Source organism: Tasmannia lanceolata, unplaced genomic scaffold (genome assembly GCF_043159265.1).
Source record: "Tasmannia lanceolata isolate RefF3 unplaced genomic scaffold, GAP_Taslan_0.1 ptg000018l, whole genome shotgun sequence".
Classification (NCBI taxonomy): Eukaryota; Viridiplantae; Streptophyta; class Magnoliopsida; order Canellales; family Winteraceae; genus Tasmannia; species Tasmannia lanceolata.
The window spans coordinates 51,154,610-51,174,050 of NW_027518695.1; the positions used below are offsets into that span (position 1 = coordinate 51,154,610).

The following is a 19,441-nucleotide window of genomic DNA, read 5'->3' on the forward strand; positions in this document are numbered from 1 at the left end:
CATGATTTTGTATTGTAAAATTTGAAATTTTCTTTGCTTTTGATGAAAATTTAGGACATGTTTGGTAAGCATGGAAAATTGTTCCTTGGATTGGTTTTTTGTTTTTGCTGATATTTATGAGCTTTTCCATATGTCCCTACTGCCCTTGTAGACTTTGGATACATAAACTATCAAGATTAATTTTATAACCAAAATCAGGTCACATATGGGGATTTGCTTCTATTATCTGAAGGGCCACAAGGCTATCGGCCCATGGTCATGGTCTCATGCCAAACAGTAAGATTAGGGCCTAAAAAATCAACCACTTAGCTTTTCTTGCAAAGCCCTAAACATGATTGATTTGAAAAAAAAACGGGTGCAACCAATATCATGTTGTAGAGGAGCTATTTTCTTAGTCCTAAACTCGTTCTTGGATTTTCTCCATTTGATTCCAGTATTGATCCAAGTTTTGCCTAGTTATTTAATGTTGCAAGGGATGAAACTCGTACTAAGATTTTTTTTATCTTTCTTCAAGTGAGCCCTCCACCTTAGCTTTTTTCTAATGTGTGGTGCTAGCTGGCTTGAGCATGTGAATGGGTTAGATGCATCTTTGACTTTTAATGGAGTGTTGGCACAATCAAACTTTGTTTTTTAATGTGGGTTGGTATTGTTTGATGCTCCTTGTAGGCCACATGGAACAATGAATGGGCCCCATTTGATTAGTAGAAATCTCCTCACTACTGCTATACTATCATTTGAGATGGACGACTAGTGTGATCCCATCAGAGCATGGAGATCCAAAGCAAGGCCTCATAAATCTCAAAGATGAATTATTGCATCTTTTTCTTTTTGGTCTGGCACTCACAATCAAACCGGTGTAAACTTTGTTTTACACCCATTTTACGTCAAAAGAATGATCCACTAGTCTTTCCCCACTGCAAGAGGCTCTCTGTGCTAAAAAACAGAGGCGTTTTTAGTTCATAGTGATCTAATCTTTTTTTTTTGAAGCACAATTTGTCAGTTCGTTGCTGCTTTCTCTGGTTTTTCTCTCTCCAATACAGGAAGAAGGTATGGCAGATCTATTAGTGGAGACCTCTTGTTGATACAATCGTTGGCAAATTGATGGATTCAGTCATACAAGAGCTTACATTAAAAGCTTTTCCGTATGTCCCAACCTTGTAGACTTTGGATACTCATTTTCCATGATTTTGTTTTGTAAAATTTGAAATCTTCTTTGCTTTTGTTGAAAATTTAGGATATGTTTGGTAGGAATGGAAATTTAGGACGTGGTTGGTAAGCATTGAATTTTTTTTGTTTTTTATGATATTTAAAAGCTTTTCCGTATGTCCCAACTGCCCTTGTAGACTTTGGATACATAAACTATCAAGATTAATATTATAATCAAAATCAAGTCACATATGAGGACTTGCTTCTATTATCTGAAGGGCCACAAGGCTATAGGCCCTATGGTCATGGTCACATGCCATACAGTAAGATTAAGGCCTAAAAAATAAACGACTTAGCTTTTCCTGGAAAACTCTAAACGGTTTAGATCAAAGATGAATCATGGCATCTTTTTCTTTTTGGTGTGGCAGTCACAATCAAACTTACTTTTTTGCCTCTGTAAAATTTGTTTTACACCCATTTTACGTCAAAAGAATGATCCATTACCTGTTTTTCCCCACTGCAAGAGGCTCTCTGTGCTAGAAAAAACAGAGGCGTTTTGAGTTCATAGTGATCTAATCTTGCTTTTTCTGAAGCACAATTTGTTAGCTCGTTGCTTCTTTCTCTGGTTCTTCTCTCCACTACAGGAAGAAGGTATGGCAGATCTATTCCTGTCCCCTCTTGTTGATACAATCGTTGGCAAATTGATGGATTTGATCATACAAGAGATTAAATTACTATGGGGTGTTGATGAAGAGGTCCAAAACCTATCCACCACATTGTCTGCAATTCAAGCTGTGCTTCAAGATGCTGAAGAACAGCAAGTAAGCAGTAATGCAGTGAAAGATTGGCTTCGGAAGCTTAAGGATGTTGCTTACGATGCAGATGATGTAGTGGACGAGTTTACAACTGAAGTGCTCCGATCAAAATTGGAAGGAAATATCCAAACCAGTAACAGGAAGCAGGTGCGCAGCTTATGCTTCTCTTGTTTTACTTCCAACCCAGTTAAGTTTCGACATGAGATAGGAAGTAAGATAAAAGAAATTCGGGAGAGATTGGATAAGATTGGACAGGATAGGCATCACTTTCATCTGAAACAAGGAGATGGAGCGAGGCGGCGTGAACTAAAAAGGCAACCACAGATGAGCTCGTTAGTAGATGAATCAAAAATATGCGGTCGGGTTAACGATAAAGAGGAGATAGTAAAATTGTTGTTGGATGAATTTGCATCATCATCGTCGTCGTCGTCATCCAAGGATATCTCTGTTATTCCGATTGTCGGCATTGGGGGCCTCGGAAAGACAACTCTCGCCCAGTTTATTTACAGCGATAAACTGGTGGGAGATCATTTTCCAGTTCGAGGATGGGTCTGCGTCTCTGAAGATTTTGATATGTGCAGAATAACAAAAGCAATTGTGGAATCAGTGACAAAAAAACCTTGTGATCTTAACGGAATCGATCCACTTCAAGTTAGACTCAAGGAAGAATTGAGTGGCAAGAGATTTCTACTCGTTCTAGACGATGTATGGCATGACAATCCTAATGACTTGCAGAGGCTACAGCCCCCATTCAGTTTCGGGGCAAAAGGGAGCAGAATTATAGTTACTACGCGGAGCTCTAGAGTTTCTAGAATCATGGGCACAATCCCCGCCTATAATTTGGGTTGTTTAGACGAGGATGACGGCTGGTCCCTGTTTACACAACGGGCATTCATAGTGGGAAGCTCAGATGTATCTCCGAACTTAGTAGCAATTGGAAAAGAGATTGTGAAAAAGTGCAATGGATTGCCTTTGGCAATAGAAGCTCTTGGAGGTCTCCTAGGTTCAAATACTGATGAGAAAAAGTGGAAGAATATCCTTGAAAGTGATATGTGGGAAATATCAGAGATGAAAGATGATATTATTCCAATACTAAAGGTTAGCTATGATCACTTACCTGCATGTCTGAAACAATGCTTTGTGTATTGCTCGTTGTTTCAAAAGGATTATGAATTTGACAAGGACACTCTAATCCAACTATGGATTGCAGAAGGATTTATCCAACCTGAAGGAAGGAAGCGATTGGAAGACATTGGTTCTGAGTATTTTGATGACTTGACATGGAGGTCGTTCTTTAAATATTCTGGAGGGTCTTACAAGATGCATGACTTGATTCATGACCTTGCACGATCCATTTCCGGTGACGAATACTTTAGAATGGAAACTAGTAATCATAAATTGGAGGACGTTGAGTGTTGGAATGTCCCTGCAAAGGTTCGTCGTACATCGGTATGGCAATGCGATGAAGGCTCACTAATTTTTGAGTCCTTTAATGAATCCGAGAGATTACGCACATTTCTGCTGTTGCAAAAACACCAAACACTCACTAAGCAAGTTGCTCATGATTTCTTCCTAAAATTGAGATGCTTACGGGCGTTAGATTTGAGCAGTACTTTTATCAGAGAATTGCCGGATTGTATTGGCAAATTAAAATATTTGAGGTACCTTGATCTCTCTTATACGAAAATTGCAACCTTGCCTGAATCAATAACTAGCCTCTATAATCTGCAAACACTGAAACTCTGTTATTGCAGGCAACTTGCTGAGTTACCAAAGAAAACCAGCAACCTGATTAACTTACGACATCTCGCTTTGAAGGGTTGTAAAATTTCTACGCCGCCGGAACTTGGGAAATTAATAAGTCTTCAAACTTTGACTATATTTGTTGTGGGCCAAGAGAGTGGATGTGGAATAAGGGAGTTAAAGAACTTGACAGAGTTGAGGGGAAATACTCACATTTCAAATTTAGAGAATGTGATAGATAAGAAGGAAGGCAAGGATGCCAATTTGAAGAAGAAAGAGCACATTGACGAGTTGACGTTGGAATGGAGCAATAATAATCCACGACATGTTGCAGTTGATGAGGAGGTACTTGAAGGCCTCGAACCTCACACCAACATCAAAACCCTAAAGATTTTATCATATGGTGGTGTTAGTTTCCCCAGGTGGATGATGAACAATAATCTGATGAATCTGAGCACTGTTAGTCTCATTCAATGTCTCAATTGCCAACAGCTTCCACCCCTTGGGCAGCTACCTTTCCTCAAGAAGCTCGAGATTAATGGAATGGATGGGTTGAAACATATTGAAGGTGAGTTTATTGGTGGATCCAATAAGGTTATTAAGGGTTTTCCATCATTGGAGAAGTTAGAGTTGGTAGACATGCCGAATTTGGAGGAATGGTGTGGAGCAAGGGAAGGGGACATGCCATGCCTTGGTACACTAAAAATATCCAATTGTCCTAAGCTGCAAAGTCTTCCCCACCTCCCACCATTAATAGTTTGGAATTACGAGACTGTAATGAGATGGTATTGGCCTCGGTTTCTTGCCCCACTACTCTAAAGTCGTTACTAATTTGCTCTATTAAAGGCTTGATATCCTTACCCCCTGGATTTCTTCAACCCTTAACCGCACTTGAGAAATTGGAGGTCTCTTACTGTAATGAGTTGGTGTCTTGGTCAAAGGAGGTCGGGTTGCATAACCTTCCTTCTCTCCAAGATTTAAAAATTCAGGGGTGTCGTAAACTCGAGTCATTGGGAGACGATGAGGAAGGCCTTCCCATCACACTTAGATCTCTGGAGATATCCAACGGTTGTGATAGCCTCAAGTGTTTGCCTACAAGGGGGCTAGGAAAACTGAGCTCCCTCCAACGTCTGGACTTGGTTACTCAATGCCCATTCTTGCTAGAGGAGGAACTGCCCATCTCTCTTCAATCCCTTAAGATATTCTCATGTTCTAATCTTAAATCCATGCCCAGAGGGATTTTCAGCAACCTTACATCCCTCAAAGAATTGAAAATTAGCAATTGTCCGCAATTAGAGTCATTGGCAGGCGAGGAGGAGCTACCCACCGCGCTTACATCTCTCTGGATCATCAACTGTCCTAATCTCAAGTCCCTATCCAAGGGGATGCGTAATAACCTCACCTCCCTCGAACAATTATATATTACTAACTGTCCACAACTAGAGTCATTGCCAAACATCATCGGCCTTCGTAGAATGACAGTTAGAAAGTGCCCTCTAATGCAGCAGTTTCCAGAGGGAATGCTCGACATGCTTACATTTCTCTCAGTTGAGAATGTTGAAATTTTTTCTAACAACCTTACGTCCCTCCAAACCTTGAATATTTCTGAATGTTCACAACTCGAATTCTCTCCAAGCATGCTACTGCCCCCCACGCTTAAAACCCTCGATATCAAATGGTGTGATAATCTGAAATCCCTGCCCAAGGGGATGTTGAAGAACCTCACCTCCCTCGAAAAATTGGCCATTGGTAATTGTCCTCAACTCCTTTCCTTGCCGGAGGATGGGCTGCCCACCATGCTTCAGCAATTAGTAATTAGTGGCTGTCCGGAAGTAGAGAATCAGTGTCAAAAGGACGCAGGCCAATATTGGCCCAATATCTCACACATCCCCAGAATATGGATAAATGACTCGTGGGTTTGAAGACTACTCTGGAGAAGGTACACGACTGTCTCTCCTCTTGGCTTTTGTTTTATTTTATTTTTGGTATGTAAGATGGGATTGAACCTCCGACCTCCAGGTTGATGAAAAAGCCTTAACCATTGAGCTAGAGGTTCAATCCGAAATTAGGGCTCTTGGATTTTATTAATCATATGAATAGATTTCAATCCATTATTTATTTTAAAGAATAGTAAACCTCAATTTCTCTCTATCTCTTTTCATTTCCTCATTTTCTCTCTTTCACTTTCTTACAAAACAAAGGAAACAGTTAATTTTACTGGAATTCCAGGCTCATAAAGAAAGGACACTCATACGAGATTTTTTTTTCAGGTTCTTTAATTTTTCATTATATCTCAAAATTTCTTGTCTTAGTCTTGCCATACAGTAGATTATGACTTGTTTAAGACAAAAGGAACCCTAACTAGGATGAATTTACCTTACATGCTTCATTGAATTTATGCTCTGTTTTGAACTCTATGGTATCATTCATATTAATTGATCTTGTACCAACTCTTCAAATCTTCTTTCTTTTTATTAAGTGTTGGTTTGCTTTAAATGTTATTTGATTCATGATTTCATTTGCAATTGTTTACATTCCCTATACTTATAAGAAGATGAAATCATGTCTAAACTCTAAAGGTTTCCCTCTTGAATTTATTATACCAACTTCTGTTAGAACTGAGCATCAAAACTCTGTTAATTTTTCATCTTGTGTGTACCTCTCACACACACACGGACACATTTTATTGGAATTTCAAGTTCTTATAAACAAAAAGACAAAGCAGAAATTCCAGGACCTTCTTCTCCAACCCAAACATACTGATTTTCTCTTTAAATCTCAAAAATTACTTACTAATATCTCAGCCCCTCTTTTCTTCTCATTTTTTTATAACAATGGACAAAAATGATTTTAAGCCCAAATGTTGTATGGGCTCAATTTTTTCTAATTTTCTTTTCTTTTTTTCTGATTTTCTGAGAAAAGAGATACATTTCATTGCATTGAATTTTGAAAGAAGAAAATATTTTAGTCTCCACAAGTTTGGGTTATATGTCCTACACATAATTAAGTTAGTTTCACTAATGCATAAGTATTTTAAAGTTAGGAGGTGCTAAGTCAGTTACCATAGACAACTTCCATCTGCTAATGTTTAGGGATATCAGGCTTGGCTATTTGTTGATCCCGAGATATACAATTATTGTTCATGCATTTTGGTATTGTGTATATTAGAAGCCTTTTTCATTTACACTTCTTTTACTCCTAACATTCAAATTAGTAATGCTTAAGAACCTCAAAAGAGATTAAAAAAATGAATGCTTTGATACAATGCATACATCTATTACTTACAGTCATTAAACAGAAACAAAAATTCGAAAACTCTCTAATCTAGTTTCTTTTAGCTTAGTATGGAACACCATGATAGTGGCAAACACATCTCTACTCAAAGAAGTTATAGTTCCAAAACAAAATCATGTTTTACATAGTTCAAAGCAGGTTTAGATGCTTTTTTTATGGGTAAGATGGGGTTAGGCGGGACTCCGACCAGAAGGTTTAGATGCTTTATTTGTTAGTATGTCTAGGTTGAGATATTTTAATCTAAAATCAAATTCCATATTAGTCGATGTGATGCTAGTAGAATGCTCTTTGTTCTAGCTCTATAGATTAGGATAGAGCAACATGATGCTGGAAAAAACATCTACTCAAAGAAAGTCTAGATGCCATTACAAAATTCTGTCTTACATGGTTCAAAGTAGGTTAAATGTTTTTCTTTGTTGTATTTCTGGGTTGAATTTGTCTTCTCTAAAATCAAATCTGACATTAGTTGATATGATGCTAGTAGAGTGGTTCTTACATTTTTTCTTCATTAATTTTCAAATTACTTACCTAGTAGTCTACAATAAATTGTTACCTTTTTTGTAGCAAAAAAAATCCAACTGGGATGAATTTACCGAGTACCCATCGCTGAATTTAAGCCCTGTTCAGACTGCTTTGGTTCTTATGTGATTTTCTTTTCTTTTCCTTTATTATTGGCTTCTTCCTTTGGTGCAGTATTTGTTTCATTTTTCTCTGTTCTCCTTTTTCAATTAGTTTCAGTTTCTCTAGAAGAAAAGAATTGTATGTATTAAGAATTTGATCAATGTGTGTACCTAAGATCTTTGCACAATTAACTTTATCAATATCAAACATGCCACCATGGATTTTTATTGAGCTTTCTATTCATTGGTCGTTCCTTGTTATCATTTCTTTGTATCTTTTTTATTAGTGATTTGATTTGTAAATAGTTACATTCCATATGCTTATAAGAAGATGGAGTGGTGTCTAAAGGTTTCTCTTTTGCATTTATGACACCAACTTCTATTAGAACTTAGCATCAACATTGAATTAATTTTCCAACTTGCTATACTTCTTTAGGACTCATTTCATAGAAGAGTGGCAAATTTTTATGGCCGGCTGCCAACCTGACGCCAACCCTCCTCCTTTATCATGGCTTGGGAAAGGCTGTGAAAAACACAGGCGTTCTGTGCGACCGTAAAATCCCTACCAAGTTGAGGGGAAAGTTTTATAAGATAGTTGTGAGGCCAATCATGCTGTACGACTCAGAATGTTGGGTCACCAAGAAGCAGCATGTGCATAAGATGAGTGTAGCGGAGATGCGAATGCTTAGATGGATGTGTGGCCACACAAGGTTAGATAGAATTAAAAATAAAGACATTCGTAAAAAAGGTGGGGGTGGCACCAATTGAGGAGAAGATGAGAGAGCACCGCTTAAGATGGTTTGGACATTCCAATATAGGCCTTTGGATGTTCCGGTGGGAAGCGGTGACTCGTGCCAAATTGATAGAGTAAAAAGAGGTAGGGGCAGACCGAAAACAAATTGGGTAGAAACAGTGAGGAAAGACTTGACAGCTAGGAACATAACATAGAACATGACCTTGGATAGGATAGAATGGAAGAAAATGATCCACGTAGAAGAACCCAACTAGAGCCGGCGTTAGAGCCGGGTAGATTCCTTTCACCTTCTTCATGAAGTTTTTCTAAAGGATTCATTTAGCCGACCCCAACTAGTTTGGGACAAAGGCTTTGTTGAGTTGAGTTGAGTTGAGTTGAGTTCTTGCCTATACCTCTGTCTTTATCTCTCCCTCTTTCTCACACGCGCGCACACATGTTGAATTTTTTTGATAAATAAGAAAAATTAAAAACACAGACATGCAAACACACTGACATATTGACTTCTTTTTTGTTAGATAAGAAAGAGTTAAAAAAACACACACATACATGTTAACTTAAAATGCTCCATTGGACCTTTCTTAGTTGCAACTTTTTATTGCCCTAAACTTTCTCCAATTTCTTTCAAATCCTCATCTACTCTTTTAGTTTAGGCCTACCAAATAAAGAATGATAAAGAAGTTGGAGGTTACATCCTAGCTTACCTACCCCAAAAAAAAAAGAATGATCCCTGCCTGTTTCCATATGTTTCCCCTTCTCCGTCATTTTTGGATGCCTTTATCCATCCACCGAGGTTAGTCAAAAGTCTCAGTTGGGACTAAATGTGATTTGAAAGACTGTTTCCATGATTTCTTGTACAAAAATAGGATAAATGGGGGATTTTGGTTTCTGGATTCAGAATTAATACAATATAGTAGACAACAAAAAGTTAACCTTTTACTTCTTCTTTGTAAAGAATTTCCTTTTGGGTGCCTATTTATGAAACAATATTATGTTAGAATAGGCTTGTTATTTCCTTTAATATAAACCCAATCCTATATTAGGCAGTTTCTATAGAGTGAACATGTTCTCAAGCCAATTTGGTTGGGAAGAGTTCATTTCATTGGCATCATACTAAGGTTCTATATAGGGATTTCAGTCAAATGACCAATTTGCTTTTGTAAAATCACATGCAAGGTTGTTTTGGATTTTTCTTGATCCTGAACTATCAACCACCCTATCCAATAATGTCAAGTCATCTTGCAACATCTAGAGAAAATTGTCTTTCTTCCATCATAGTACCTCCATATCCAGACTAGATTAAATTTCCTTGAAGCAGAGATCAGACAATTTTCATAAAGAAGGAAATATTCCTTTATTCAAACCTCCAAATGCCCATACTATCTTCTCCTTTTTGGTTCACAGGGATGACCCTTTGGCTTACCCAATAGGAATATCCTTGTTGCATTTTGTTATTTCTACTACTATTAGAATCAAAACCTTGGCTTCTAACTATAATTTACCTTTTGGAAGGAGGATTATAGCATGATCCATATTCATAAATAGAGTTCATCTTACATGACAAAATATAAAAATTAAGCTTCATTGGAAGGGACTGATCGTTCCTTTTTCCATATTTGTCTATTGATCTCAGCCTTAATGTATAAAAATTAATCCCTGTTGATTCATGCCAATCCTCCAGAGCCCAATATGAAAACATGATTGCTGGAACTTCAGACAGTTATTAGGAACATGCATATCTAGTAGTCATGATTAATGTATAACTGACATAAATCAAAAGTAAAGACAACATGAATTGGAAGATTTTTTTAATGTATGAAGAGAAACCAATGCTGCAGCCATCTATTTGTCAAAAACATGCTGCCCAAGGGGATGAACATCCCTCTCCCCATCATCCCCTCGAACCTTTTCATAATGTATCCATTGATAGATCAAGAGAGCATTATATACGATTATAATACTTTTCTTTCATAAATTCCCTGGTAGGAGTCCCCCAAACCCCAGCTTACCCACCCAAAAAACTTGAATCGGAATAATGAAGTAGTGAGATAGAAAATTTTAGTGATTCCTATAGAGATTTCCTAATAAATAAAAAAAATCCAAAATCATGAACTTTTTTTTCATAGAAGCAATAATAAAGATCCTTTAAAATTAGCAATCATGAATTGTTTGTGAATAAAATGTTCCATTGAAGGGAATAATCATAAACTTTTCCATTGAAAGCTTACCATAATTATGTGGAGAGTCCTTGTACAAAAAGCTTCTTCTAATGTCTACACCATAAGTTTCTAATCCTAGACTGATAGTACTTTCTAAATGAACCCCAAAAAATGTCTCCTTGGTACGCTATAACTATTGAAACTTAAGTAACTAATAATATTCTTTGCTTAGAAAACTCAGAAAAAGCAATTTCTAAACTATAAAAAAACTACTAAATTTTGATTTACCTACTTTCGAGAAACAAACGATGACTATTTCTCCTATTACATGTTTGACGAAAATTCAAAGCTATCCAAATACAAATAGATAGAACATAGGTACAAATCGCAAAGAAGGATGTGGAGGACATAGGTACAAATCACATATCATTTAACATCAACCAGAAGTTGAAGGGAAGAAAGGCTGCTCGTCAATTCTATTTTCATCAAAATTACCAGCTTTCAATCTTACGAGTATAAATGTCATACCAATCAAAAGTTCCATACATGAACCAACTCCCTTATCTGATATAGGCTATCATTAAAGACTTCAAACAACTTATAAGGAGTAGCAAACTATGAAAGGTAAAGTTATGCAACCTACAATGCATGGAAAATTCAAATACTAACTGCATTCATCCTAGAAACAATCTACAATGCATATAGGTCAACGATTGACAACTCATAACTACCATTTGGACCCGCAATATGTGGTCACAGTAGATTGACCATCATTGTTTTCTCTATTCAAATTCCTTCTTTTTATGTTTTTTTTTTTTTAAAGTTTAACAGTTTTTTTTATTGCTGTAAGAGTAAATACAAGAGAGGGTACGTGACATCCCACAAGTGTAAAAAACCATACAGCCTGTAGCCTGAAACTTCTAGTCCACCCTTAATCATACCAACTGACAGCAGACTTGCCAATATGCCTCCTTTTTATGTTAACTTCCTTTTCTACTCTTTCTTTTCAACTCAACTCAACAAAGCCTTTTCTACTCTTTTTTTTATTCTTTTTAATTTCGTCCACTTTTATCATGGTAAATGGCAAAGATGCCCTCCTCCTTGTGAACCATGTGACTTCTATTCTTTGGATGACTGCATTCTCCTCCGCTTGGAAAGAAAGTCGCCATTGGGTTTTCATTCAAGTCACCATTTTAGAACGCCACACAAGTGAACATCTTGCCAAAAACCAAAACTAGATTGCATCAAAAGCCATCCAATGAGATTATCTTTTTTACCTTGAATGTGGTCTTTCCATTCATCACTTTGGATGACATCATTCTCCCCCTGCTTGGAAAGAAAGTCGCCATTGACTTGATTCGGATTTGATCTAGCCACTTCTTAGTTTGACTTTGTTGAACATTCTGCACTAGCGAACATTTCAAACATGTCATCTATCTCTGCCTATCCCTGCATGTTAATTTCTGTTTATTATGGTATTTCAATTTTTTGGTAAATTCTTTCATGGAAAATTCATTGTCAAGCTCATTAATAGAACAAAGAGAAACATATTATTCTTCCCTGTGAAGGATCTCTCTCTCTCTCTCTCTCTCTCTCTCTCTCTCTCTCTCTCTCTCACACACACACACACACACACACACATGACTATAGAAGATATTACACCATTACATAGCATAGGGATCAAGTTCTCGTAACAAGGGATTTAGTTTAACCTCCTATTAGATGCACATTTTTCCTTCTTACACCCTTTGAAGCCATAGATCCTTCCTCCTCTTCTATATAGTTCTCAATTCTATCTTCTTTTCAAAAATCTAATCCATCTCTCTCCAAAAAATGGAAATGCCACACAGATCATACTGTCCTCTTTCAAAAATTTTACTCAAAAATTTTGTTGTTGTCTCACTCTAGACTCTTCCAACAAATTATAATTTTGAGTACAAGGTCATTCAGTTCTTTATTATTCAGTTACGTTTTTGTGAATACCCATTATTGTTTGAATTATTTACTTGTTTAGATGTTGCTTTAGTTGAACATGACAGTGAAAAGAATTTTCATCCTGTTATTTTTCTACAATTTTACATTCCATGACTTTATTTCTCTCAAAATTGTTATGTTTTTGTACTCCATCTAAGCAATAAATCAAATTCGCACCAAATTGACGTGAAGTTCAAGTAATATATATATGTCAACTTACATGCTTATCTTTTCATTTCAGGTTAAGCAAATTCAGGGCACCATTCTCTCATGCAACAATAGAAATGGCATATTATCTAAATATGCAGTCTGGAACGGATCTTGAACATCATGTAAGTATAGAATGTAATAACCAATACGTACCTCCGTACAAAGAAAGTTATGCTTGGTTACTATGAAATTCATGATTTGCTCCTTACCAACCACAAAGATAAATCTGCATACATTTTGATGCTGACAAACTATTTTTCGCTGTCTATGTAATAAGTGAAGAACACAGCATCTTCCATTAGCACGTTGTCCTTTCCTTTTGTATTGTTATATTGGTTTGAAGCTTCAGGATTTCCTAAAGGAGCCTCATGAATTGTCTTTTGACCGAATATGTGGTTCGTTTTTTAGAATAACAAAAACAAGAAGAAGAAACAAGTCCAGAGAGTTGAATTGCAATATTCTTAATAGCTACCACAAATTCAAATAGCCAATAATGAAATCTCCATTACCAATTCTATGTAAAATGCCTCTAGATGCACAGCCAAAATTGTTTTTTGAAGCTCTGTCATTGTTAACAATTTTTCTTTGCTTTGCTAGTGTGTATTCTAAAGCACAACTGTAGTATGCATTTCAACACCTAAACCATGTTTTGAAAGACTGATGCTTCAGATGCAACAGAGCAACGGTAGTATGCTTTTCAACACCAAAACCATGTTTTGTCCAGCCCTAGAAATCTTACTAGTTGAGCCCTTTTGGATTCTTCATCTGTTGAGCCCTACCACCAATTTATCTTCAATTGTGCATATTGGATGGTATGAATTTAAAGTTTGCATCATTTTATTGGAGGCTTTGGTCCCCCCTAGATGAATAGGAGTTGTAGAAATCTGACAGGTGCCCATAAAAAAAAAAGAAATCTGACAGGCCTAATTCTATCTCACGTACAAAAGGAAACAAAAAAGTAATATAATGAAAACACAAGTGTTTTATGCGGTTTGAAAATGGTGCTATGGGAGAGATGACAATTTTCTATTATATGAAAAACAGATAAACAAAGATTACAATTGATTAATGAAGTAGAACTCTTGGCGGCTCTTTGTATCTTCAAGCAAGAACTATTTGGAAATCTTATAGTCAAAGATGATCCATGCAATTGATGTAGTAGAAGAATGTCCTATGGACCTTGGAGATTAGCAAAAAGGCTGTTAGAATTCTATCTATACAAATTTAGTCCAACATTCTTCAACTAGATTTCGACATCTGCAAATAGGAACCAAAGGAGAGAGCGTGGAGAGCTCTTTGCAGAGCATTGAGAACACCCTCCCATTGCAGTAGTTCGTGGTACACGTCAGAGGTGTTGCTGTTCCTGTCCTCATCCTGCTACAGATATCCACGCAACGAAAGTTTCATCCATTTTGTGTTGCTGTTTTGTTTCAGGCACTGTTTTCATGATGGCAGGTTCTTTGAAATTTAGTTTTTTCTTAGGCATAGTGGTTGGGTTATAGAGTTGTTAATCTTTGTAGTCACCTGCTTGGTACCTTCTTTCTTGGGACATCTCGTTCCATTTTGCTGTACCACAGGGTTTTATTTTCAAATGTTATATTTTTATCTTTAAAAATAATAATGTAGCCTAGGCGTGTGGTTGTATTCAGAAAGCTTACCAGGTTTTAGTCATGGCCTTGAGTTGAGTTGACATGGCCAGTCACCCTACTGAATAAAATGGTTGCAAGACATTCTAAAGTATTGGATAAAACTTATTTTACTTGGAGTAAAATAGGACAATAAATTCAAATACTCAATAAATTATTTTTTGATTTTTAGTTTTGGAAACTTGGGGCCCGATAACCCCATGTTCTCCAAGCCTCAAACAAAAACATGGTCTGGAGCAACTGGCGAAGGTGTTGGGACCACTCTTCACAACCCTATCAAGCAGTATGAATCCCAACTGTTCCAATACTCGGGTATATGGGTGTGTTGTACTATGAGTGCATGGAGCTGGCATTCACTTTGTAACTTCTAATAATTCTTTGATACTGGCCTTACATTGAAGGAAACATTACTGTACTAACAGAGAATCCATATGATATACTTAAAAAAAATAGTGAGAGACTGCAAATTTTAGCAAATACCAAAATAATTTACTGACATTCATATTATTGTTAACCTACCACTAAATAACAGTGTAAGTAGTGAACCAATTTGATTGTGTCGCTTGCAATGTAACACTGAAATGTATTGACAATCTCGCCTTCATGTATACGAGAGCAGAGCAATATATTAAAACACTGTCCATGATTACTTATATTATTAGGTTGCATCAGTAAACAGAATTGGAAGTTCAAAACGTTAAGAATTTGCTAATAAAAATCTCTACATATTGGCCTATACCAATGTCCTACTAACACATAGAAAAACTAAACTAAAGAAATCTAGATGCCAAACAAGCACCCCTTAAGAATTTAGTTCTTTTCTTTCCTCTTCTGAGACTGAAAAAATATGAACAATCTTGCAAAATTTGTATCTATCCTTGAGAGAGTAAATCTCTCAGAAATGTGCATGTCCATGGAGATTAAACAGTATGCGCAAATTCTATCATCTTATTATAATTCTCAACGTTCCAAGAGAAGTATGTCATCTTGCTCATATTCTAGCCATAGATCTATGTCCACTGGGTGGTCAATCAAATCAATTGGTGAAACTGTTGCTGGTCGGATAGATTTGCTCAACCTTTGTTGGATATTATCAAGGACATGAAGAAAAAGTACAGAAGGCCATATATTGTTTTAATCTTCACTAAATAATAGTGGGGCCAAATAAGTTTCTTATCAGCAGCCTAACTGCCATTGCAAGTGTACTAGTGTATAACTTATTTTGAATCAAGATTGGTGGTGATTAAATTCATTTTAATGTTGTTTCTCTATTGGGTACTTTCTTAAATATTCAGTTACCGTTCCATTAAATACTCATTACTTTTTGAATTTGTCACTTGTTTGGATGTTGCTTCAGTTGAACATGAGGTAAGGAACTTGTCGTACTGTAGTTTTTTCTCCAACTTTACATTCCATGGAGTTATTTCTCTGGAAATTCTATGTTTATGTAATATAGCTATGCAACAAATCAGGGATGTATCAATTTGAGCTAAAATTCAAGTAATATAAATTCAACTTACATGTTAATCTTTCCATCTCAGGTTAGCGAATCTTTCCATTTCAGGTTAGCGAATTCTGTCGGCACCCTTCTCTAGTTGGAAAAAAGTACAAAATGTCAGATTATGTGTATCTGCGGCCCTCTGTCCAGAAGGTAATAATGTATGGTTATGTTATCTCCCCACAAACTTAGCTATGATTGGTTTGCATGCAATTCATGATTGCAATATAAATATGTATGTTGTTATTCTTTTTGTACTGTCATATTGGTTTTATGCTTAAAGGAGACTCATAGATTGGCCTGTGATTGAATTTATGAAATGAAAGAGCATGTTGTTCTTGTTTTTTAGCATAGAAAAAAGTCTAGACGGTTGCATTACAGTATTCTTAATAGCAACAAAAAAATCCAAAGGGCCAACAATGAAATTTCCATTAGCAATTCTATTTTGAATGCCTTTGGATGCACAACCTAATTTTTTTTTCAAGCTCCATCTATATGAATATTTTTTCTTTCCTTACTAGTGGGCAGCGTTGATATCTTTGAATAAAAGTTAGAACATTGTTTGATCTTTTAGTCTTTTTCTTTCTCTGAGGTATACAGGCATGGATTGAACCCAAACTTTGTAGTTGCAACACAAAGCCACAGTCTCATGCCCTAAGTCCTACAATCATTGAAAGATTAAGCCTTGTGAAAATCAATCTTTAAACTTCTGTTGGGGAAATCCTAAAGGAGGCCTAATAAGTCAATTGGCTAAGATCATCCAATGAAGGTGGTCTGAACAACAATAGGGTGGATATGTACACGGTCGGATGAATGTATCTTTTCACATCAACGAGGCACATGTAGGGCTCAAAATGTGGTTGTTGTAAATAGAAGAGTCCAATAGACAGTTTTTTATTAAAAAAAAAGAGTAAGAGTCCAATAGTCAATTTTTAATTAAAAAAAAATGAGTCCTACAGACAGGAATTTTTTTTTTTTTTGAACGATAGTCCAAGAGACTATCTTAGCAACTTTCTATCCTGTCATCGTAGTTCTATATCACTGTGTCCAATCTATTTGAGAATATTTCAAAACTTCCTGATGGTAGATATATCGGGACCTTCAAATCTTTGTCACAATATAGTGGTGATCAAACCTTTGTTACAATACAGTCGGCCTGCCTCCACGTGATGGACATTCTCTCACCTCATTGGATTACTTGAAATGAATGATTGGATGTATCTCCCTTTCGGACGAAGCTGTTCGCATTGCTCATTCTGTGATAGCTATGCCTATTTAGAGATTTTTTATTTTCTTCCCCATGACTTGGTTATGCTTAATATTTTTTTATCTTTATTTTGGGGTTTACTCAGATATTCTCAGTATATAGGTTTATCCTTTCCCTTTTCTGTTTAATAAAAGTTATCCTGCCATTAAAAAAAAGCATATGGTGTTAACTATCTCACAATAAAAACCAGAGAGAAAACTCCATTCACTTCCTATAATATGGGGAGTGAACTCCATTAGAATCCATTCAAATGGGAACGAGATTGTAGGAGGGAAATAGGAAAGAAAATACCTAATTGGAAGAGGATTCATAGTCGACAATTATGGATTAGCGCATGAAAAGATAGATTTACAGAACTTTGTAAATATATGTGGGAGGGCAAGAGTGGGAACGCGAGAGGAGAGAGAAGAAGAGAGGCAGAAGAGAGAGAAAGAGAGAAGAAAAGGGTTTCTTCTTGGGTGTTTTCTTGGATTCTTGGGTTCTCGGGGTTTTTTTCTCTTGTTACTCTTGGAGTACGGTCTTGGGTGAGAGAAGCAAGGAAAGGAATTGGCCTAACCATGTAAAATCTCAATGTTCATCTTGTGGCTTGTTTTCTTATTTTACTTTTCTGTTAATTTGTGCACGATCGGATCAGATTTACCTAGCGGATTTTCTCAACATCAAACCGGGTCTAGCATGTCTTGTTGAAAGATTTTCCATTTTTTGCTTCGCATGTCTTGACAACATGATTTTACATGTATTGCTGTGCATGTCTTGAAAAAGGATTTCTAACTATTGTGTTATCAAGATTTCTACTATTTGGAAATAACTTGAGACCTGGATATTTTATTCATGAAAATACCAAAATATGTTTTGTGACAAATTGTTATCTATATTAAATTCTAGCATGTTTTTTGAGATTCTAATTTCTTATTTATGATAAGCTTCGGATATGTTTTATGACCATGATTGGGGAAAGTATTTAGTTTGGATTTCATGTTATATCTCACAGAGGCTATGATCTGATATCCCGCCAATGAGAAGTAGTACGTTGGCCCTGTCGACTTGTATTATGAGAAACCGGTTCTTTAACCATCCTATTGATTCCCATTCTTGACATCAGAATCATTTTTTATTCTTTGGAATTCTTTCTAGAATCATAATCATGTTTCTCAACTCATTTCTGAGAATTATTATTTTAATTTTTTAGAATCAAATCATCTTCTCTGGTAATGAAAAAAAATTATTCTAGAGTATAATTTGTGACAAACCTAATTTTATAGAATGAAAACATAAACTTTATAATTATGAAAGGGAAATGGTATCAGCACTACTATAATGATCGGAGGGTTGGGATCAACCTATGGAAATAATTTTTGGGGCACAACCTATTTAGGCTGTGGCCCATCTAATGGACAGTTTGGATCATCCAATAGTGCGGACCATAACGTACTTTTAATAAAGTGAGGAGTGCCCTCATCAATATACATAGTGCTGATAACATTTCCCTTATGAAAATAGAAAATAGGTGCCAATATCAATTCAAATATTTAAGAAATAATTACAATTGTAGTTATCAAAACGTGTGACAATTTATGAGTTTATAAATAAAAAAGGAGAAAACGGTTTCTACACACTAGTGTAGGTAAGTTAATGATGCAGTTCCAACATGGCAGCCATGTCATGCCTAGGTGGTTTTGGTGGAGTTCCAAGGTGCATTCCTGCAGTAATGTTGCTGGCCCATTTTTGAACCTCTTTTTTGGACCTCTAAATGGCAAAATTATGGAAAGTAGTAAACTACAAAGTTGTAGGTATCTTTGAGATCTTTCCAACATGTATTTGTGCTCAAAAATTGGACAAGAGGGTAGAAAGTTATGGCAGTTTTAGGACTGTGTCTGTGGGTTCCCAAAACAGTCAAAGTTAGTGAGTTCCAATGCAATTAATGTTATGTTAGTCCCTAAGCTAACTAGTGGAGGAGCTTGAACGAATTTGTTTTAGTTTTATTTTATTTAAAGAGTTAGAAACCATCTTTAAAGGGGATTTTGGATGTTGATAAACTTATGTAATTGATGGAATATCAATTGGGTTGAGCTTTGCTCCCATTTTCCATCTTCTTCTCTAAGTTGTGTTCTTGATTTCTAATTTCTCTTCTTCTTCCCTCTTAAGCACCCGCATTATCTGGTATCAAAGCCAACAATACTCTCTTGGGCTAGCTTCGATTTGATTTTCATGGCGGCACGAAGAGGTAGAGGAAGGCGTGGTAACCAAATGATGAAAGATTTGAGAGATGAAAGAGATGATGAACTTCAAGTGCTTCAAAGAAAAGTTGAACAACTTAC

At 36.2% G+C, this 19,441-nt stretch overlaps 1 pseudogene across 1 annotated transcript; it reads left to right on the top strand.

The window, feature by feature from the left end:
* Positions 1 to 1,443: 1,443 nt before the first annotated feature.
* LOC143851928 (putative disease resistance protein RGA4) lies at positions 1,444 to 16,234 on the top strand (annotated as a pseudogene). Its single transcript, XR_013236566.1, has 4 exons — positions 1,444 to 3,622; positions 3,716 to 5,643; positions 12,744 to 12,834; positions 15,923 to 16,234. The product of XR_013236566.1 is annotated as a putative disease resistance protein RGA4 (transcript).
* The last annotated feature ends 3,207 nt before the right edge of the window (positions 16,235 to 19,441 follow it).